This window comes from Pristiophorus japonicus, chromosome 14 (genome assembly GCF_044704955.1).
Source record: "Pristiophorus japonicus isolate sPriJap1 chromosome 14, sPriJap1.hap1, whole genome shotgun sequence".
Taxonomy (NCBI): Eukaryota; Metazoa; Chordata; class Chondrichthyes; family Pristiophoridae; genus Pristiophorus; species Pristiophorus japonicus.
In genome coordinates, this window is record NC_091990.1 from 37479493 (window position 1) to 37503043 (window position 23551).

Here is a 23551-nt window from a genome sequence, read left to right on the forward strand (position 1 = left end):
GCCTTTATTGCAAAGGGGATGGAGTATAAAAGCAGGGAAGTCTTGCTACAGCTATACAAGGTATTGGTGAAGCCACACCTGGAATACTGCGTGCAGTTTTGGCTTCTGTATTTAAGAAAGGATATACTTGCTTTGGAGGCAGTTCAGAGAAGGTTCACTAGGTTGATTCCGGGGATGAGGGGGTTGACTTATGAGGAAAGGTTGAGTAAGTTGGGCCTCTACTCATTGGAATTCAGAAGAATGAGAGATGATCTTATCGAAACGTGTAAGATTATAGAGGGGGCTTGACAAGGTGGATGCAGAGAGGATGTTTCCACTGATGGGGGAGACTAGAACGAGAGGACATGATCTTAGAATAAGGGGTAGCCCATTTAAAACAGAGATGAGGAGAAATTTCTTCTCAGAGGGTTGTAAATCTGTGGAATTCACTGTCTCAGAGAGCTGTGGAAGCTGGGACATTGAATAAATTTAAGACAAAAATAGAGAGTTTCTTAAACGATAAAGAGATAAGGGGTTATGGGGAGCGACCGGGGAAGTGGAGCTGAGTCCATGATCAGTTCAGCCATGATCTTATTGAATGGCGGAGAATGCTCGAGGGGCCATATGACCTACTTCTGTTCCTATTTCTTATGTTCTTATGTTCTTAAAAGCAGTGGAGAAGTACCACAAACGCTATCTCTGCAAAATCCTGCAAATCCATAGGCACACCAACATCAGTGTTCTCTCTCAGGCCAACATCCCCAGCATTGAAGCATTGACCACTCTCAATCAGCTCCGATGGCTGGGCCACGCAGTCCACATGCCTGATAAAGACTCCCAAAACAGGTACTCTATTCCAAGTTCCGTCACGGCAAGCGAGCCCCAGGAGGGCAATGAAAATGCTTCAAGGATACTGTTATGTATGTAAACCTGTAATGACCATGTCTAACCATCTGAGGGCTTATCCCCTGGAGTCCCGAGGGATCCCACAATCCCTTGGGAGCACCTGTATATAAGGAGGCCTCACAGGCTGGAGAGGCACTCTGAGATCTATAATAAAGGACTATGACCACACTTAATTTGAGCTTGCAGTATCTAGTCTGACTCTTCATTCAGGACATAACAACTGGCGATGAGTTACAGATGACGAACCCTAACGCAACAATGCAGAGAACTGTGGGCATCCTGGATAAATTTTCGGAGGGAGATGATTGGGAAACCATCGTGGAACGACTTGACCAATACTTCGTGGCCAATGAGCTGGAAGGAGAAGGGAACGCTGCCAATCAAAGGGTGATCCTCCTCACCGTTTGCGGGGCACCAACGTATCGCCTCATGAAAAACCTGCTCGCTCCAGCAAAACCCACAGACGAGTTGTACGATGAGTTGTGCACACTGGTCTGGGAGCATCTTTACCCGAAGGAAAGCGTTCTGATGGCGAGGTATCGGTTCTACACGTACAAGAGGTCTGAAGGCCAGGAAGTGGCGAGCTACATCGCCAAGCTAAGGCGCTTTGCAGGACATTGCGAATTTGCTCAGGGACTTCTTTGTACTTGGCATTGGCCATGAAGCAAACTTTTGAATGTAGAGACCCCAACCTTGAGTAAAGCCATAGCAATAGCCCAGGCATTTATTTTCACCAGTGACAATACCAAACAAATTTCCCAGCACACTAATGCTGCTACAAGTACTGTGAACAAAGTAACATTGTTTTCGAATCTAAATGTACATGGCAGGACTTACATGCCTGTAGCTGCACGTCCACAGATGACTCAGAGTCCACCATCAAGGGTGGTGAATACAAGACAATTAACACCTTGTTGGCGCTGCGGGGGTGATCATCGATCCCATTCATGCCGCTTGAAAGGATACGTTTGCAAGGACTGTGGAACAATGGGACACCTCCAACGTATGTGCAGGTGAGCTGCAAACCCTGCTAATCCTGCAAACCACCATATTGCAGAGGAGGACAGATCCATGGTGGATCATGACGATCCAGAGCCTCAGACCAAGGAGGCAGAGATATATGGGGTGCACACATTTACCACAAAGTGTCCCCTGATAATGCTGAATTAAATGGACTCCCGGTGTCCATGGAGCTGGACACAGGCGCAAGCCAGTCTATAATGAGTAAAAAGACTTTCGATAAGTTGTGGTGCAACAAGGCTTCAAGGCCAGTCCTGACTCCCATTCGTACCAAACTTAGAATGTACACAAAGAACTGATTTCCGTAATTGGCAGTGCTACCGTAAAGGTCTCCTACGATGGAGCGGTGCACGATTTACCACTCTGGGTGGTACCGGGCAATGGCCCCACGCTGTTCAGCTGGGAAAGATACACTGGAACTGGGACGACGTCCGAGCGCTCTCGTCCGTCGACGACACCTCATGTGTCCAGGTCCTAAGCAAGTTCCACATGCTGTTTGAACCAATCATTGGGAAGTTCCAAGAAGCAATAGTGCAGATCCATTTGATTCTGGGGGCGTGACCCATCCATCACAAGGCGAGAGCAGTACCTTACATGATGAGAGAGAGGGTGGAGATCGAGCTGCACAGGCTGCAATGAGAGGGCATCATTTTGCCGATCGAATTCAATGAATGGGCCAGTCAAATTGTTCCAGTCCTCAAGGGAGACGGCACCGTCAGAATCTGTGGTGATTATAAAGTAACTATCAATCATTTCTCATTGCAGGATCAATACCCGCCACCAAAGGCAGATGATCTATTTGCGACACTGGTAGGAGGGAAATCGTTCATGAAGCTGGACTTGACCTTGGCCTACATGACACAGGAGCTGGAGGAATCTTCGAAAGGCCTCACCTGCATCAAAACGTACAAAGGTCTTTTCGTTTTCAACAGATGCCCGTTTGGAATTCGATTGGCCGCAGCGATATTCCAGAGGAACATGGAAAACTTGCTGAAGTTGATCCCGCGCACCGTGGTCTTCCAGGACGACATCTTGGTTTCAGGTCGGGACACCGTCGAGCACCTGCAGAACCTGGAGGAGGTCCTTAGTCGGCTTAATCGTGTGGGGCTCAGGCTAAAACACTAGAAGTGCGTATTCCTGGTGCCTGAAGTGGAGTTCCTGGGGAGAAGAATCGCGGCGGACGGCATTAGGCCCACTGATTCGAAGACAGAGGCAATCAAAAACGCACCAAGACCACAGAACATGACGGAGCTGCGGTCGTTTCTAGGACTCCTGAACTACTTTGGTAACTTCTTACCGGGACTTAGCACATTGTTAGAACCCCTGCACTCTTTACGGAGATGAATGGATATGGGGTAAAAGCCAAGAAAATGCCTTTGAGAAAGCTAGGAAGCTGTTATGTTCAAACAAATTGCTTGTGTTGTACGATCCATGTAAACGTTTGGTACTAGCATGTGATGCGTCATCATACGGGGTCGGGTGTGTATTGCAACAAGCTAATGAATTTGAGAAATTGCAACCAGTTGCTTATGCATCCAGAAGTCTGTCTAAGGCCGAGAGGGCTTACAATATGATCGAAAAAGAAGCGTTAGCGTGTGTTTACGGGGTAAAGAAGATGCATCAATATCTGTTCGGGCTCAAATTTGAATTGGAAACCGACCATAAGCCGCTTATATCCCTCATTTCTGAAAATAAGGGGATAAATACGAATGCATCGGCCCGCATCCAGAGATAGGCGCTCACGTTTTTTTTGTTTTTTTTTGAAATTCGTAGCCAATCGTTCCAATTCTTTGTCAAATCACAAACGCCAGAGGTCACCTTGCACACGCCAAGGATCACTCTGCGCCAATGCTCTTAGCCAAAAGGCCTAGAGCCACTGCACCGTTCCTGGAAGTACTGCAATACCAGGTTCGTGCCATGGAGGTGGATGGGTCAGGTCCCCCACACACCTCCGTGGAGGTGGATGGGTCAAGCCACCCCACCCACTTTTTTTTTTTTTTTTTAAATTCGTAGCCAATCATTCCAATTCTTTGTCAAATCACAAACGCCAGAGGTCACCTTGCACATGCCAAGGATCACTCTGCGCCAATGCTCTTAGCCAAAAGGCCTAGAGCCACTGCACCGTTCCTGGAAGTACTGCAATACCAGGTTCGTGCCATGGAGGTGGATGGGTCAGGTCCCCCACACACCTCCGTGGAGGTGGATGGGTCAACCCTCCCCACCCCACCCACTTTTGTCCGCATACAACTACACCATCCGCCATAGGTCAGGCACAGAAAACTGTGCCGATGCTCTCAGTAGGCTACCATTGCCCACCACCGGGGTGGAGATGGCACAGCCTGCAGATATAGTTATGGTAATGGAAGCATTTGAGAGTGAGCAATCAACTGTTACCGCCCGACAGATTAGAACCTGGACAAGCCAGGACCCCTTACTGTCCTTAGTAAAAAACTGTGTGCTCCATGGGAGTTGGTCTAGTGTCCCATTAGAGATGCAGGAAGAAATAAAGCCGTACCAGCGGCACAAAGATGAAATGACTATACAGGCAGACTGCCTCCTATGGGGTAATCAGGTAATTGTGCCAAAAAAGGGCAGGGACACTTTTATTGGTGACCTCCACAGTACCCACTCAGACATTGTAATGATGAAAGCGATAGCCAGATCCCATGTGTGCTGGCCCTGTATCGATGTAGACTTAGAGTCCTGTGTGCACAAATGTAATACATGTTCCCAGTTAAGCAATGCACCTAGGGAGGCGCCACTAAGTTTATGGTCTAGGGTTCATATCGACTATGCAGGCCCATTCTTGGGATAAATATCTTTAGTGGTTGTAGATGCGCACTCCAAGTGGATTGAATGTGTGATTATGTCGGCAAGCATGTCCGCTGTCCCCATTGAAAGCCTACGGGCCATGTTTGCCACGCACGGCCTGCCTGATGTCCTTGTAAGTGACAATGGGCTGTGCTTTACCAGTGCCAAATTCAAGGAATTCATGACCCGCAATGGGGTCAAACGTGTCACGTCTGTCCCATTTAAGCCAGCGGTCAGGCAGAACGAGCAGTTCAAACAATCGAACAATCAAGTAGAGCTTGAAAAGGGTAACTGAAGGCTCACTGCAGACTCGCTTATCCCGAGTCCTGCTTAGTTACTGCACAAGACCCCACTCGCTCGCTGGGGTCCCTCCCACTGAACTGCTCATGAAAAGGGCACTTAAGACAAGGCTCTTGTTAGTCCACCCTGATCTACACGAACAGGTAGAGAGCAGGCGGCTTCACCAGAATATCGTGCAAATGTGTCACGCAAAATTGAAGTAAATGATCTTGTATTTGTGTTGAACCATGGACAAGGTCCCAAGTGGATTGCTGGCACTGTTTTGGCCAAAGAGGGGAGTAGGGTGTTTGTGGTCAAACTCGCAAATGGATTCACCTGCAGAAAACACTTGGACAAACCAAACTCAGATTTACGGACTATCCAGAACAACCCACAATAGACTGTACCTTTTTCGACCCTCCAACACACATACACACACACGTGGCAACTGACCCAGCGGTTGACCATGAAGCAGAACCCATCACCCCCAGCAGTCCAGCAAGGCCAGCTGTACAGCAGCCCATAGAAGGCCCAACAAACGACTCACCAACACCAGCATTTGCACCGAGACGAGCAACCAGGGAAAAGAAGCCCTCAGATTGACTCACATTGTAAATAGTTACACTATTGACTTTGACGGGGAGTGTTGTTATGTATGTAAACCTGTAATTACCATGTCTAACCACCAGAGGACTTAACCCCTGAAGCCCCAAGGGATCCCACAATCCCTTGGGAGTATCTGTATATAAGGAGGCCTCACAGGTTGGAGGGGCACTCTGAGATCTGTAATAAAGTATTATGGTCACACTTACTTTGAGCTTGCAGTATCGAGTCTGACTCTTCAATCAGGACATAACAGATACCCTCAAAGCCTCCTTGACAAAAAGACTCTTGGGAATCTCTGGTGCACGACTGCTCAAAGTGGAGAAGAAGCATTCAGGAAGGCTTCAAGTCTCTTCGTCGGGAGCACGCGGATGCCAAGTACAAACAGCGAAAGGAATGCACAACAAACCAAGCACCCCATCCACCCGTTCCTTCAACCACCTCCTGCTCCACCTGTGACAGAGTCTGTAGATCCCATATTGGACTCATCAGCCACCATCGTGAGGAAGCAAGTCATCCTCAACTCTGAGGGACTGCCTATGAAGAAACCTAGGTATTACCAAAATTGTTTATAAGGAGTTGTAGGCTAGTTTTTCACTTTGGTTATCTGGATCAATATTTGATTTAATTAAACCTTTAATGAGCTCCATACAATGAGAGCATAGTAAAAGGAAGCTTATGTGTTACACCTGTGAACACTTGTAATTTGGTAAGATAGCTTTAAAGTCAATGAGAATAATTACCTTATACCTAACTACAACTGCAAATACTGTTATAGTGAGCCGTTCCTGCAACTAACAGAATGATAAATAATTCAGAATATTCATTGTTGCTGGCCAAATGAAGTTAGATTCCAAGGCACATGGCTATGTAATTAAGGGTAAGAAATTCCAGATTGACACATGATAATCAGTGTGAAGAAACATCTGGGTATTAACAACAACAACTTGTATTTATATAACGCCTTTAACATAGTGAAACATCCCAAGATGTTTCACAGGTGTATTATGAGATTAAAAATTTGACACCAAGCCACAAAAGTAGAAATTAGCGCAGGTGACCAAAAGCTTCGTCAAAGAGGTGGGTTTTAAGGAGTGTCTTGAAGGAGGAAAGAGAGGTAGAGAGGCAGAGAGGTTTAGGCAGGGAATTCCAGAGCTTGGGGCCTAGGAAACAGAAGGCACAGCCACCAATGACTGCACGATTATAATCCGGGATTTTCAAGAAGGCAGAATTAGAGGAGCGCAGACATCTTGGGGGGCGCGGGGAGAATTGTGGGGCTGGAGGAGATTATGGAGATAGGGAGGGGGCGAGGCCATGGAGGGATTTGAAAATAAGGATGAGAATTTTGAAATCGAGGCATTGCTTAACCGGAAGTCAACAGGGGTGATGGGTGAACGGGATTTGGTGCATGTTAGGACATGGGTTTCGGATCAGCTCTAGTTTACAAAGGGTAGAATGTGCAGAAAACAATATACAGAAGGGCATCTCTGGTAAGGAAGATGGTTGTTTGAAAATACAAACTGTCCATGAAATATATGGGTGTTCTTCATGGAAGACAATGAAGACTTTTGACAGCAGTAAGTACCTATATATTCCCTTTACCACTGCGGGGCAATTGGACCTGATCAGATCTTCGAGCTCATGTTGTGTTAAAGTTTTGCTGATTAGAAATCAAATAGGGAATTCAGGAGAAAGTTCTATAATAACACCAAGTTGTTTGGAGCTTCAGTGAAAAAATATTCAGGCAGTACTGTTCTTGAATTCTATGCAATGGCCCCAAAGGCTTTTTAAGTGCCTCTAATTATTGACTTTGCTCCTTTTTTTTGAGTTGCAAACCTACGTTATTTAACCTAAATTGACGTAATTCCATAATTGTTGAGCGCTATAAACTCAATATATCAAAGAGAGAATGAGCAACAATACTTTGCAGTGACATTAATGTTCCCACTTTGAAAAGAGACTGCTCGGTCATGACCTTCCCCAGTAATTGAATACTGTCACCTGCTGCCCAGAAACTGTCCTTCATCAGGTCTATAAAGCATATTTGACTTGAGTGACAAAGTCTTTTTTCCCCAACAAAGAATGAAATGATCTATAGTGATTAAGGTAATCAGTGAAAGTACTAATCATCAACCATTAACTCTTGCACTGAAAAAGCAATGCTCTCTGCACCTTCCATAGCTCAAGAAACTCTCCCACCTGCTGCAAACAATGAGACACCAATAACAATCCAACTTGCTCTTGGGAAGTTTTCTCTCTGAAGAAGGGAAAAATGTAAACACAGCCATTAAAAAATATTTAAATGTTAAAATATTAAAAATTTTAGTGAAAATATTAATAAAAATGTTAATTAGAATAACTAGTATTAAGCTCTATGAACAAGGAATAATTATTTCCTGTCGCACTCTTCCATATATTGCTAGCAGGTGTGCTGCAGAGATCAGTCTTATTTCAAATTGTAAACTCGGCAATCATCAGGGGCTGTAAATTTGCTGGGCATTGGGTGCAAATGCCTTGCTTCAAGGGATGGAGCCTCACTTAGCACTTGGTGCATAAGGCATACTATGATGCTGAGTGTAGCCCTGACCGATCGTGCACCTACCTACCATGCATAGGAGTTCAGGACTGCAACATTGGGTCCTTCATTGAAACATCTGTGAACTCATGTGGGAAGCAAGTCATCCTCGCTTGAGGGACCACCAATGATGATGACTAGGAACATTCCTGGTATACACTTTTAATTTAGAGGTCCTCCCATAACTCACTTGGAATACTTGAAAAGCATAAAATGGATGTTGCAGGAAAAGCCCCTGCCCATGTTTAGGGATAACTTGATTTCAAAAGTTGCTATGTTGCTTTACAGCTGTTTTTGTGCTTCTTTGTGTTTACCTGTTAGTATGTCAAACTATTCAGCTTATTTGCAAGAAATGAACACAGTCTTAAAGATTGACCTCATTTGCCTTTATTCTTTAATTAATAGCCACTTACCCTTTAACCCCTTATTGAGGGGTATGGAATTTGTATGTGTGCAGATCACAGGAAATATCAAAAAAACAATGGGAATAAAGATCTGTGACTAGAGCAGAACTCAAGCCCTAGAAAGAGATGGGGAAAAGTGGTACAGGGAGTGCAAACACAATAGGTAAGCATATGAGAAAGTTAAGTGATTTTTCTATTTTTGAAGGTATTATGTAACTTTTGAATGTAAATAATTACCAGTTCTGGGAAAGGTGGGACCAGTACAAACCAGGCAGTCTGCACCTGGGCAGGAACCAATGTCCTCAGCAGAGTGTTTGCTAGTGCTGTTGGGGAGGGTTTACACTAATATGGCAGGGGGATGCGAATCTATGCAGGGAGGCAGAGGGAAGTAAAAAGGGGGCAGAAGCTAAAGGTAGGAAGGAGAAAAGCAAGAGTGGAGGGCAGAGAAATCCAGGGCAAAAATCAAAAAGGGCCACATTATAACATAATTCTAAAAGGACAAAGAGTATTAAAAAAACAAGCCTGAAGGCTCTAAGTCTCAATGCGAGGAGCATTCGTAATAAGGTGGATGAATTGACTGTGCCGATAGCTGTTAACGGATATGATGTAATTGAGATTACGGAGACATGGCTCCAAGGTAACCAAGGCTGGGAACTCAACATCCAGGGGTATTCAATATTCAGGAAGGACAGACAGGAAGGAAAAGGAGGTAGGGTAGCATTACTGGTTAAAGAGGAGAATAACGCAATAGTAAGGAAGGACATTAGGGTGGATGATGTGGAATCTATATGGTTAGAGCTGCGAAACACCAAAGGGCAGAAAACGTTAGTGGGAGTTGTGTACAGACCACCAAACAGTAGTAGGGAGGTAGGGGATGGCATCAAACAGGAAATTAGGGACACGTGCAATAAGGGTACAGCAGTTATCATGGGTGACTTTAATCTACATGTAGATTGGGCTAACCAAACTGGTAGCAATACTGTGGAGGAGGATTTCTTGGCGTGTATAAGGCATGGTTTTCTAGACCAATATGTCGAGGAACCAACTAGAGAGCAGGCCATCCTAGACTCGGTCTTGTGTAACGAGAGAGGATTAATTAGCAATCTGGTCGTGCAGTGCCCTTTGGGGAAGAGTGACCATAATATGGTAGAATTCTTCATTAAGATGGAGAGTGACACAGTTAATTCAGAGACTAGGGTCCTGAACTTAAAGAAAGGAAACTTCGACAGTATGAGACGTGAATTGGCTAGGATAGACTAGAAAATGATACTTCAGGATTGACGGTGGATAGGCAATGGCAGACATTTAAATATCACATGGATGAACTACAACAATTGTACATCCCTGTCTGGCGTAAGAATAAAAAAGGGAAGGTGGCTCAACCGTGGCTAACGAGGGAAATTAGGGAAAGTGTTAAATCTAAGGAAGAGGCATATTATTTGGCCAGAAAGAGTAGCAAACCTGAGGACTGCAGGAAATTTAGAATTCAGAGCATTAGAAACAAACTTTAGTATTATGGCCTATGATTTTTTTGGGGAGATGGGGGGGCGGGGGGCTTTTAAATCGTATATAATAGGCCTACTCTGATAGAAGGAGCCACCAAATTCAAACGACCAGGTTTAATGAAAAGAGCAGCAGTGTCAGGGCAACACATTTCAGTGGGTGGGGGAAGGGTTTAATTAGGAGGGGGGAAATAGAGTGTGAGAGTAAGCTTGCAGGGAACAAAAAAACTGACTGCAAAAGCTTCTATAGATATGTGAAGGGAAAAAGATTAGTGAAGACTAATGTAGGTCCCTTGCAGTCAGAATCAGGTGAATTCATAATGGGGAACAAGGAAATGGCAGACCAATTGAACAAATACTTTGGTTCTGTCTTCACTAAGGGAGACATGAATAACCTCCCAAAAATACTAGGGGACCAAGGGTCTAGCGAGAATGAGGAACTGAGGGAAATCTTTATTAATCAGAAATGGTGTTAGGGAAATTGAACGGACTGAAGGCCGATAAACCCCAGGGCCTGATAATCTGCATCCCAGAGTACTTAAGGAGGTGCCCTAGAAATAGTTGATGCATTGGTGGTCATTTTCCAACATTCCATGGACTCTGGTTCAGTTCTTATGGATTGGAGGGTAGCTAATTTAACACCACTTTTTAATAAAGGAGGGAGAGAGAAAACAGGGAATTATAGACCGCCTAGCCTGACATTGGTGGTGGGGAAAATGCTGGAATCAATTATTAAAGATGTAATAGCAGCGCATTTGGAAAGCAGTGACAGGATTGGTCCAAGTCAGCATGGATTTATGAAAGAGAAATCATGCTTGACAAATCTTCTAGAGTTTTTTGAGGATGTAACTAGCAGAGTGGATAAGGGAGAACCAGTGGATGTGGTGTATTTGGACTTTCAAAAGGCTTTTGACAAGGTCCCACACAAGAGATTAGTTTGCAAAATTAAGGCACATGGTATTGGGGGTAATGTATTGACGTGACTAGAGAACTGGTTGGCAGACAGGAAGCAAAGTGTATGAATAAACGAGTCCTTTTCAGAATGGCAGGCAGTGACTAGTGGGGTGCCACAGGGTTTAGTGCTGGGACCCCAGCTATTTACAATACACATTAATAATTTAGATGAAGGAATTGAATGTAATATCTCCAAGTTTGCAGGTGACACTAAGCTGGGTGGCAGTGCGAGCTGTGAGGAGGATGCAGGGGGACTTGGACAGGTTAGGTGAATGGGCAAATGCATGCCAGATGCAGTATAATATGGCTAAGTGTGAGGTTATCCATTTAGGTGGCAAAAACAGGAAGGCAAATTATTATCTGAATGGTGACAGCTAAAGGGGAGGTGCAACGAGATCTGGGTGTCAAGGTACATCAGTCATTGAAAGTTGGCATGCAGGTACAGCAGGCAGTAAAGAAAGCAAATGGCATGCTGGCCTTCATAGCATGGGATTTGAGTATAGGAGCAAGGAGGTCTTATTGCAGTTGTACAGGGCCTTGGTGAGACCACACCTTGAGAATTGTGTACAGTTTTGGTCTCCTAATCTGAGGAAGGACATTCTTGCTATTGAGGGAGTGCAGCGAAGGTTCACCAGACTGATTCCCGGGATGGCAGGACTGACATATGAAGAAAGACTGGGTCGACTAGGCTTATATTCACTGCAATTTAGAAGAATGAGAGGGGATCTCATAGAATCATATAAAATTCTGACATGAGTGGATAGGTTAGATGCAGGAAGAATGTTCCCGATGTTGGGGAAGTCCAGAACCAGGGGTCACAGTCTAAGGATAAGGGGTAAGCCATATAGGACCGAGATGAGGAGAAACTTTTTCACCCAGAGAATTGTGAACCTATGGAATTCTCTACCACAGAAAGTTGTTGAGTCCAGTTCGTTGGATATATTCAAAAGGGAGTTAGATGTGGCCCTTACGGCTAAAGAGATCAATGGGTATGGAGAGAAAGCAGGAAAGGGGTACTGAAGTTGCATGATCAGCCATGATCATATTGAATGGTGGTGGAGACTCGAAGGGCTGAATGGCCAACTCCTGCACATATTTTCTATGTTTCTATAAATGTAATTGTTTAGATATGTAATGAAATCTAATAGTTTTGATATATGGGACTAGAAATTCAGGTATTAGTGAATTTGCCCATTTTTGGGCGATATTTGTAGAGTTTTTTTTCAGTGCCGGGTCAGCGTTATCGCTGGAAGTCACAAAATTTGTCAAACAGTGACCGACGGTAGCAATAGCGCTAAATACGGCCTTGCACTATGAAATTTGTGCGCCAGAGCTGAAACTAGCGATGAAACGGAAACGGACCTTCTGCGCATGCGTGAATTTTTTTCCTGATTTTTTTTTTCTTCTTCCTGCGGTTCTGGTCAGCTGTCAGGGTGCGCACCCGCAGTACATCCAGGGCTGAATCAGGTATTTTTCACAAACCAAGCAGCCACGATAGAAGGGGACTCCAGCAAGTAGAGAGCTCAAAAGTTTAACTATGAAGCAAACGAGGCCCTGATTGCAGCTGTGCAAAGCAGATGGGGGGTATTTAATAGGAGGGGTGCTGGTAAAGCCTTCCCAGCTGTGCGAAGGCATCTGTGGACCAGCGTGGCTGGGGAGGTCTCATCAGTCGATAATACCCAGAGGGTTCATCAACAATGTAGGAGTAAGTTCAATGACCATTGCAGGGTTGTGAGAGTAAATAATACTTTTATTCATGCACACCTTCATTACTTAAATTGTAAATCTGACACATGTTGGTATATGTAGGCTTAGTGTTGCACCTTATTTGCCATAAATGATCGTTACACATTAGTAAGACTGCTTTTTGACATCTTTAAAGATGTTTCTGCATTTCAATGTTTTCCTCATGAACCACGTGCAACTACCAGGGCCATTAAACAGAGGACTGTATTAAATGGTTCATCGCCAGGCTCCTCCTCCTCCTCCTCGTGGTCCTCCTCCTCCTCCCCCACCCTCCTCCTCCCCTCTCTCCTGAGGTGGTCCTGCAGTCCCCATTGGCAAATCATGTCCCCTTCATGATGGCTAAGTTGTGTAGCATGCAGCACACCACAATGAACTCAGAGACCTGCTGAGGGGAGTATTGTAGGCAGCCTCCAGAGTGGTCCAAGAATTGGAAGCACTGCTTGAGCACTCCAATTGTCTGTTTGACAATGTTGTGTGTGGCTACATGGCTCTCATTATAGCGATGCTCGGCTTCTGCCTGAGTGTTCCAGAGGGGGGTCATGAGCCAGGTGATGAGGCCATAACCTTTGTCCCCCCAGCATCCAGCTCTGGCCTTGTGGCTGACGCTCGAACAGGTATGAGACAGTGCTCTCACGCAAGATGAAAGCATCATGGATGCTCCCTGGAAATTATGCATTGACTGCCATGATGCGCTGCGTATGGTCGCAGACGAACTGTACATTCATGGAGTGGAATCCCTTTCGGTTTCGGTAAACCTCTGGATCCTCCAAAGATGCTTGCAGGGCGATGTGCGTACAGTCAATGGTAGCCTGAACCTTGGGAAGCCAGCAATTTGTGTAAAACCTACAGCCCTCTCATTCTGTGCATCCCTGCTCATTGGGAAGCTTATAAAGTCCTGTGTGCGTACAGTGCAGTAGTCATCTGGTGAATGCAGCGATCTTTAATGTGCTGTGAGATGGAGCATATGTCCCCCTGCTGATGCCTGAAAGGAGCCGGAGGCATAGAAGGCAAGGGCTGTAGTCACCTTCATCTCGATGGGAGGTGCAGTCCTGTTGCTGCTGGTAGGCTGTAGGTCTGGAGCTGGCACATCTCTGTGACCACCTCTTTTCAGAGGTGCAGCCTTCAAATGCACTGTGCTTCAGAGAGCTGCAGGTATGAGTGCTGTTCCCTGTAAACTCGTGTGGGGGGGCGGAGTAAGGCCTCCTCCCCATAAGTCTGCGAACTTTTCGATTACGCTCAAAATGCTCTTGAATAAGCCTTCTTCCAGCTCGATGCTGCATAGAAAAAGCAGCCAAGAATGATGGCAGAGATATTAGAGTCCTCATTCTTTCAAATGTCCTTAAATATTTTGAAAGGTGAACTATGAACTAACATAATGCTCACTGTGCAAACGCAGCCTTCCCTCCAAATCCTTTTAGGTAATGAATTTCTGCTCTGTTTTTCAAGACGGCGCCGTTAACGCCAAGTGGCTCCTGGATCTGACCTGGTAAGACTTGATTTTTTCGGACGTGTTATTAGGCCGGCCATAAAAATGGCGATATTGGCGAATTTTCCGCCCCCGGCGATAGCGCAGCATTGCAAGCCGATTGACGTTATTAAAAACAGGCCCGCCCTGTCTGCTCGCTCGTATGGACGTAAAAGATCCCATGGCAAAAAACTTAGCGCCTGATCGGAAAATTCGGCAGTGGTTTTGTGCCGGCGCTAACGTCAAACCGCTGCCGAATTTTCCAATCGGGCGCTAAATTTTATGCGACTCGTTTAGCACCAAAAAAATTTCTTTTTCAGCTTCGCCACGGGCGCAAACGTGCTGCATTTCTAGCCCATAGTTGCAATGCACGAGAAAACATGCCTGACAAAATGGTTTTGTTGTGGTTGCGGCTTCTCAATTGGTAGCTTATCCTTCCTGTGCAATGATTGAAGTGGGTTTTGCTTGCTTTGTTTTTAAGTGCTTCAGCATTTCATAGGTAGCGATTGACCCAGTCATGACTACCTGACAGATATTTTTGTGTGTTGTTTTGCATACTATTTTGAGCTGTGATTGCATTCAAGATGTAATGTTTGTGGCTAGGGTGTCCAGGTTTTTGTCTTTGTCAGCTGTGGCTCAGTGGGCAGCACGCTCGCCTCTGAGTCAACAGGTTATTATGGGTTCAAGTACCACTCCAGGAACTTGAGCACATATATCTAGGCTGACACTCCAAGGCAGTGCTGATGGAGTGCTGCACTGGAGGAGGTGCCGTCTTTCAGATGAGGCGTTATCCGAGGCCCTGTCTGCTCTCTCATGTGGACGTAAAAGATCCCATGGCACTATTTCAAAGAAAAGCAGGAGAATTATTCCTGGTGTCCTAGCCAATATTTATCTTTCAATCAACATAACAAAAACAGATTATCTGGTCATTATCACATTGCTGTTTGTGGGAGCTTGCTATGTGCAAATTGGCTGCCACATTGCAACAGTGACTACACTCCAAAAGTACTTCATTGGCTGTAAAGCGCTTTTGAGGCATCTAGTGATCATGAAAGGCGCTATATAAATGTAAGTCTTTCTTTCTTTCGTGGGCTGCATAGGTGCGTACCATGGAGTCGAGGGCCACAGATTAAGTTCCAATTCATGCTCCTGTTAATTTTTGCACATATCAAATCGCTGATATGAACAGATCTTGTGGCCTTCAGGATCACAATCCTGCCTTGGTCATGGCCCAGTTATCCCTCAATCCCACTTAACCTGCAGACTACTTGGTCTTGATTCCCCATGGCAGATTAACTATAATATAAATACAGCTTATTTGAGTATTTGATATTTTTTTTATTCTACGCTGGGACATTAGGTACAATAGGTTAATTATATCTAATGTTGACTGGATGAATCCTTTCAGTGCAAATTACTGAACAACCAAAAGGATGAACAAATGGAAAGCAAATACCTGCAGTTGTTGGGAATGTTCTTTTTGTAACTTTAATTTTGGTACGTGCTAGACAAATAACAGAACTAGTGTCATCTGGCCTCCCCATTTCTAGTATTAATGAAGCATTCTTGTGTCTAATCTTGGGAAAGACGCTTCATCTGTGGAAATTCAGAGGACTTTGTTGATTATGTTGTTCTTGCGCATTGTAGTAACCATGTCTAAGCTCATGAGTTCTCTGCGTGTTACCAAATGATAATGATCTGCTTGAGGGATGTTGTGCTACCAACAGTGAAATTGCATTGCAGCCCTGTGTATTGATGGTCGATGCCTGTCACTGCCAACTCTGTCTCTCTGCACTCCAGGATAGCTGTAAATAAAATGCAAGGCAGAATTAATTATTTGTTTTCTACTCGGATCAAAAATTATCACTTATTTTGAAGTAGATTTGTACAATTTTGGGGAGGAAAGCTCTTGGAAAAAAAATCACATGTCACAATGGGATTCTTAGATTGGAATGCTAGTTATGCAACACTCATTGAAGCAAATAACTTTCAAAGACCATCAGCCCTTACGTGCTTTTATAATAGAGAGGATCATTAGCAAATGGTACAGGCTTGTATACAGTGATGTTCTACATTTGCCATGATTCCAAGAGATTAACTGATATGGAAGGTTTACTAAACCCAGGTGGCCCGATGGGTTTGAATGAGTATTAGTAGAAATACAGTAGAATTTAGAGTGCCTCGGTGATTGCTTTAAGTTCATTTGCACAGATGTGGTGAAGCTGAGTGTTACAGCATTAATAATTACACCCAGACGAACATTGTGTCAATTCCTTTTCCACTCTATTCCTGATTTAAGTTGCACAGAATGGAGAGGCTCCAAGTGGAGCGTGTGGTGTCTTCCTAAAGGAGAAAGGGACAGGTTAAATGCAGGAAGAATGTTCCCAATGTTGGGAAAGTCCAGAACCAGGGGTCACAGTCTAAGGATAAGGGGTAAGCCATTTAGGACCGAGATGAGGAGAAACTTCTTCACTCAGAGAGTTGTAAACCTGTGGAATTCCCTGCCACAGAAAGTTGTTGAGGCTAGTTCATTAGATATATTCAAAAGGGAGTTAGGTGTGGCCCTTACGGCTAAAGGGATCAAGGGGTATGGAGAGAAAGCAGGAATGGGGTACTGAAGTGCATGATCAGCCATGATCATATTGAATGGTGGTGCAGGCTCGAAGGGCCGAATGGCCTACTCCTGCACCTATTTTCTATTTGTCCAGCCCCTAGCACTTCCTGGTGGCTGGCCACATAGGAGATTGGTGGCAATTTGGGAGCAGTTTGCCCTTCTTCTTGACAGATGAGTTGACAAAGAAAGGCAGATTGAAGATGAAGGATAAATGAGCAGAAAAGTTAAATAAGAAATAAAAATATGTTCGCTCAGCACTGTCTCACTCAGTAACTTGTTACATTCAGTTCCATTGATCAACTCATTCACACTTTCATTCACACTCGCTAATTAAAAGTATTCAAAGCAATGAATGCGAACATCAGAAAAATCCATAATTTATTTGCAAACTCTCCATTTCAGCCCTCCAAACTCATCAGGGATTTGCTTGGGTGATGTCAACAATAGTTCCCATCAGCTGACCACTCAGAGTACAGCACTACTTGACATTCATTCATTCCCTGATGTTAATCAGCATGCATCTGAACCTTGAATATTTATTACTGATTGGGTAGGGTAATACCTGGTTGGAACTGAAATGTTTGAATTCCGTTCGGTTGAACAGGATTCCACTTAAACCGGGAAATAAAACAAGTAGAGGGAGTACGGGTGAGAAAAATCCATCCCCTGTTCAATTTTTACTCTTTGAATCCTAAAATATGTGAAATACTAGCAGAGATTAAAGCAGCTCACACCTCCCCTCCCCGCTCTTTATCACCCCCACCCCTACGCCCCATAACTGGGTTAGATTGTTGATTATTTTGAAGGCGCTGTTGTTTCTTGATGATAAATTATATATTTCTTGACAAACTTGTGGTAATTGCAGCACTATCATTCCTCCATTACCGCGCAAACACTTTCACCCATCCATAAAATCGAACTCACTGAACCAAGACAGTTCACACTGGCTGTCTAAGCATGAACAGCATAGAGCTAGTATCTTCCAAACAGCAGCACCAAAAGCAAATGAGAATTAAGTGACAGAGGAAAGAAAAGATCCTTTCTGCCCGTATCGATTATTATCCTGTGTGTCAGCTGTGGCTCAGTGGGTAGCACACTTGCCTCTGAGTCAGAAGGTTGTGGGTTCAAGTCCCACTTTTGGGACTTGAGCATATAAATCTAAGCTGACACTCTACTGCAGTACTGAGGGAGTGTTGCACTGTCGGAGGTGCCGTTATTTGGATGAGGTGTTAAATTGAGGCCACGTTGGTCCCCTCAGTTGGGTGTAAAAGATCCCATGGCACTATCTCGAAGAAGAACAGGGGAGTTATCCTCTGTGTCCTGGTCAATATTTATCCCTCAATCAATAAAACAAAAACAGTTTATTTGGTCATTATCACATTGCTGTATGTGGGAGTTGCTGTGTGCTGATTAATATGTGCAAATTGGCTGCTATGTTTCCCACATTACAACAGTGACTGCACTCCAAAAGTACTTCATTGGCTGTAAAGTGCTTTGAGACATCCGGCGGCTGTGAAAGGCGCTATGTAAATGTCAGTCTGTTTTTCTTTCTTTATTCCTACTTGAGGCTTCAACTGCACCAGCACAGCTTGTATGTAATAATTTATACAGAATATGCTACTTTCCTGTCGTGTTCAATGAAATAAAACTCAGGATTACTGTAGTTCAATTTAAAACAAATGATTCATTCAGGTGGAGAATCTCATTTATCTCTGTCCATCATGATGTCTGCTGCTGAGCAAATATAAATACATGGAGAAGGGATTCAGGTATTACATTTGTCCCGGAACGAAGCTGGCAGCCAGTATGAACTGGTTGGTTGGGTGAGTTTTATTTACTGGATAGACAAGCGTGCCTGTAATGTGATGGTTTCATCATAGTGCTTCAGATACTGTAAATCTGTCAAAAAAAAACAATTAACTATTTATTATCAAGAAACAAAAGTGTCTTCAGAATAATTAATCCAATCGCATTATGCAGGGAGAGTTGCTCCAATTAATATGTACAGCAAGATTGCAAATATGTTCAAAAAGAACATTTGAAAATTAGTTGCATAAGGTGACCAATGAAATTAATTATTTCCCCTAAATATCCATGTGAATCCATCCATGCAACCTGAAAGCCCATCCAGAGACCATTGTAAGTATCAAACACTGTGAGACCTCTTGTCGTACAAGCATTTCTCAGCCGACTGATATACAGCTGTGACTAAATTAATAATGCTATCTGTATAAGACATCTACACTTGTCCCTCTTTATGGGCCCAAATTTGGCCCACCCATTTTTTCGGCGCACTCACGTGAGATGCGGCAACTTACAGGATCAAAACGGCGGCAAAAAGATGTCTTCGGATTCTGGCCCATCTGTCGACTCTCCCGGGGCTTGGTGCGGCGTGGCTAGTCCATTGGGGAGCGGAGCCTAAAAGAGTGCCAGCAGCTGTTCCCATGCGCAGTAGAGCATTTGCGCATGCGCAGTAGCTCCTCCTCCGATGATGATGATGATGATGATGATGGCTGCAGCATGGGACCCGATGCATCTCGTCCCTATCCCGGGCCGAGTGGCTTGCCACTCAGGTCAGCCACTGCCTTCTCGCGCTGAGGCTACAAGAAACAGATTGGTGCGGGGAGACTTTTGATCGGGGGCGGGGGTGGGGTGGGGGGGGGAGGAAAGAGTTTTGATCGGGGGCGGGGGGGAGGGGAGGGAGGAGGAGAGTTTTGCTCCGGCGGGGGGGGGGGGGGGGAGGGGAGAGAGAGAGAGGAGAATTTTGATGGGGGGTGGGGGGGTTGGGAGGGGAGCAGGGAAGGAGGAGAGTTTTGATCTGGGGGGGAGGAGAGAGGAGAGTTTTGATGGGGGGGCCGGGGGGAAAGAGAGGAGAGTTTTGATTGGGAGGGGGCGGGGGGGAAGAGAGGAGAGTTTTGATGGCGGGGGGAGAGGGTGTCATAACTGTGTAGCCAATAATTTTAATGAGCTTACTCAAGACTTTCCTTTACCCCGTTGATGAAAATACTTTCCTACGAGCAGGAGGTACTTCTATTTTTTATTTGGATATTTTGAAAAAATTATGTAAATATGTTTTGTCTCTTTACTTCTTTTATTTTTGTAGTTTAAGCTTCCATGAATGCTTCTGTTGTATAGTAAATTAACTTTGCAAAGTTTGTCATATGTCCTGTACAGCTGTTTGATCCTATTCACATTCTTTAGTCAAGTCATTAAGTACCTACCTGCGCTGATTTCTTAACTCTCCGCAAGCGTTTTCTGTGCGGCCACAAGTGGCCAATTATGCTGGCCTAAGTTAGTTTGGAGCAACTATTAGCTGTCCAAAGTGGCTTAAATGGCCAAAACGGGTGTAGGTGGCTGGTAACGCCCCTTTTGAACAAAACTAAACTAAACTAAAAAAAATCCTAACCAACTCACTTACACTGGCACAAATTGAATGTGCAAAATATGTATTTTTAAGATACTCCAGAAAAATCAAGTTGCTCCAAAAAAAACAGAGCAACTCCTGGGCAATTTTGGGCCCTATGTGAGCACAGTTGATTAAACATGATGCAGGACACTCTGAAACAGAACTACACGATTATGCAAGCTTGATCTGTTCACTCTGACTACGATTTAGCATTTTATTGGGAATTATTTTATTCCAACCTGCACTTCTATGAACTGCACAGAACTGTCAGCATCATCACTTGGAGATGCTGAAGAAATGAACCATTTGATGCAGCATTTGGTGTGCAGGGATTGGAATGTGCGAGTAGCTGTTAGCCATTTTTAGATGCTTATTTTTAGCTACCTGTACCGAAGGGTGTTAAAAATATCAATTTCACTGATGGAACACATTGGGTTTTTAAAATATTAATTTTGAATTCAATATTTCTTGATGTATTTAAGAATGGTAACCTGGTGCTGTTTTATTAATAAAGCTGAAAATGGGTTTATCATAAAAAATAGGCATTTTTAAAAAGTGTATCTGAGTAACCTGATTTTAAATCACTGAAAATGACTTAAAAAAAAACTATACAGAACCATTTGTTAATTACATTACTGTACAGTGGTCAGTTTCTTAATAAATTAAAAAGAAAATATTTAAGATCTTTTAAAAGATGCCTATTAGTGTCCTTGTGCCAAAAAAAGTTAGCTTAATTTTAAGAATCTCCTCGAAGGCCTGCAAACATTAGAGGAAACTTGCAATGGGGACTAATTTGATTTGGGGGCTTGGCCAGTTTTGTGGCCCAATGTAAGGCCAAAGATTGCAGAATCTCTCTGAACATAATTTGCACTTGAAAGTCCTCGATCTTTTGCACTGATTTTAACGATTTTGGGTGAATTGCATTGAAAAAAAAACACTACAGCCTAGTGAAAATTCCATTGATGTTTCTCTTGTCTATATCCTTGTAGGATCTTGAATACTTCTATACGATCACCCCGAACCTTCGCTTGGATTTATGAAGAGAAGAGAAAAAAAGTGGAATGATACCCTGCATTTAGATTGTTCAGCGTTTTTAGAACGGTTGCCCTCATTCATACTAGAAAAGAAAGCACCTCGCAATGTGTGAGTCACTGCGTGCAACTGCAAGAGCTCCGTATAGTAATGCATGTAAAAGGGAATGGTCTTCATGACGAACTGTTCCAACACTTTTTTAAAATTTACTTACAAATACGATCCAACAATGTTGAAATACATTGGGCCTGAATTTGCGGTCGGAGGCTTCCCATGGGCGGAAGCCTCTAAATAGCAATAAAACTACAAACCTACCTAATGGTCCTGAATCCACAGAGACTCGCGCTCCTGGGAATCCATGCGTAGGCCTGCGTAGAGGCCCATGTATCCCAGGGACGCATGTGGTTCGCAAGCGTCCCAGGATCAAGTGGGCCGGCCCAACCAATCAGAAAGGGGAGTCCCATTATGCTTATGGGGATTCCATTTATGTACGGAATTCCCATAAGCTTAATAGAAATCACCCAAAAAATACATGTACACAACATTGAAATGAAAAAAAATCATTACATTGGTTGAATTAATTTAAAATACAATTTAATCAAACATTTAAAACAAAAGTTACATTTTTTGAAAAATAAATGTAAACATTTTTTAAGAGGCCTAAACTTATTTTACAGATTTTTGAATGTTAAAATGATTGGTAAAAATGTATTTTAATATTTATTTTCACCCTTATGCTAGTAAATGAAATTCTTAACAGATTACAAGTTCCGGGTTTTCGCGCATGCGCAGCCCCTGTGTAAACCCGGAACTTGCGGGGCACTTACGCACCACATATATGGTCACAGACTCCGGAAAGTCCAGGCCAATATCTTGTCATTTGCAAGTAATATCCACATGATGAAGTTTTCTTCTGCATCTCCTCTACCTCCAAAGGTTTTGCTGCACACTGTTGTATGACGAATGTGCCCTTTAATTGAGTATACATTGAAGTCACACATGAAACAATTTCCCCCACTGACAGACATTCAGAGATGTTGTTTATGTTTGTAGTGTTGTTGGGCCTCCCAATAATCCAACATTGAATGATAATTATATAACAAATGGCTTTATTATGGTTTGAAACAATTTTAGATATAGCAGGTTCAGCAGCTCATTGCTCTATCTTGCTGACTTCAGTCTGGATCTAACCGATCACCTCATTGTAACATTAATATGGCACTACTGGTGTCAAGGGAACATCTCTAGGTTCATAAGCTCAAACTGATAAATCGTTGCAGACAGCAGTCAATGTTCACTCGCTCAATTAAATCAGAGGTATGCAGACGGATTTTATCAGAGCGACAAGTGTAAAGTTTCTTGGTGTTATTGCATCCTAGGGAAAATGAAATGGATGTCTGAAGTACAGGGTGGGTTCATATGAAAAAAGACTTGAAAACTTGGGGCTGTTTTCATTAGCACAGGAGATTATGGGGTGATACGACAGAAGTGTTTAAAAGAAAGACTTGCATTTCTATAGCATCTTTCACAACCTCAGGGCATCACAAAGTGTTTAAATTTATTTAAAGGATGGGACTGGGTAGATAGAAGCAGCCTATCTCCAGTAATTGAGGGGTCTAGATTGAGAGGCCATAGATACAAGTGAGATTGAGGAGAGACTAAGATACATGTCCTTGCACAGAGTTGTGAGGCTGTGGAGTTCACTTCCAGGGTTTGTGGTTGAGACAGAATGAGGTCAGCATTCAAGATTAAATTGGATAGGTGCATGAAGGAAAAGGGGACGGGGTGGATAAATGCCATTACAACTGTTGCTCATGTGGAGCATAACCACCAACATGAACTGGTTGAGCTGAATGGCCTGTCTCCGTGTTATAACCTCTATGTAACTGGGACAACTAAGCAACAGTTACCATGGACCAATAAATGTGAAATTTATCAGTCATATTGTCCCACTGACTGATCGCTGTTTGAAGAAGCAATAAGGAGTGGTTATCACAGAAATGGCCATGAAGAGCGGGTACTAGCTAGAATCCTGAAAATCCCAATACAGTGTGGACCAACATAGCCTTTCTTCGGTACATTCAATACAAAGCCTTGTAAATGAAACACTGGGCAGTTAGATCCATCAAATGACTGATTAGCTGCAGGCAACGCAATTGCTAAAAAGTGACGTGAATAGAACAGTTATGTAACAAGGTTATTAGAGAGTAGTACACTGTAGGATTGGTCACATGGGCACTAGTGATCAATGTGAT

The 23551-nt window shown here is 43.8% G+C and overlaps 1 long non-coding RNA gene across 1 annotated transcript; it reads right to left on the minus strand.

Moving 5' to 3' along the window:
• Positions 1-15706: 15706 nt before the first annotated feature.
• LOC139279364 (uncharacterized) lies at positions 15707-19294 on the minus strand. The gene is made up of 2 exons (XR_011596457.1): positions 19177-19294; positions 15707-16049 (listed from the first exon to the last, which is right to left on the minus strand). It is a non-coding gene; the product is annotated as an uncharacterized lncRNA (long non-coding RNA).
• Positions 19295-23551: the final 4257 nt, after the last annotated feature.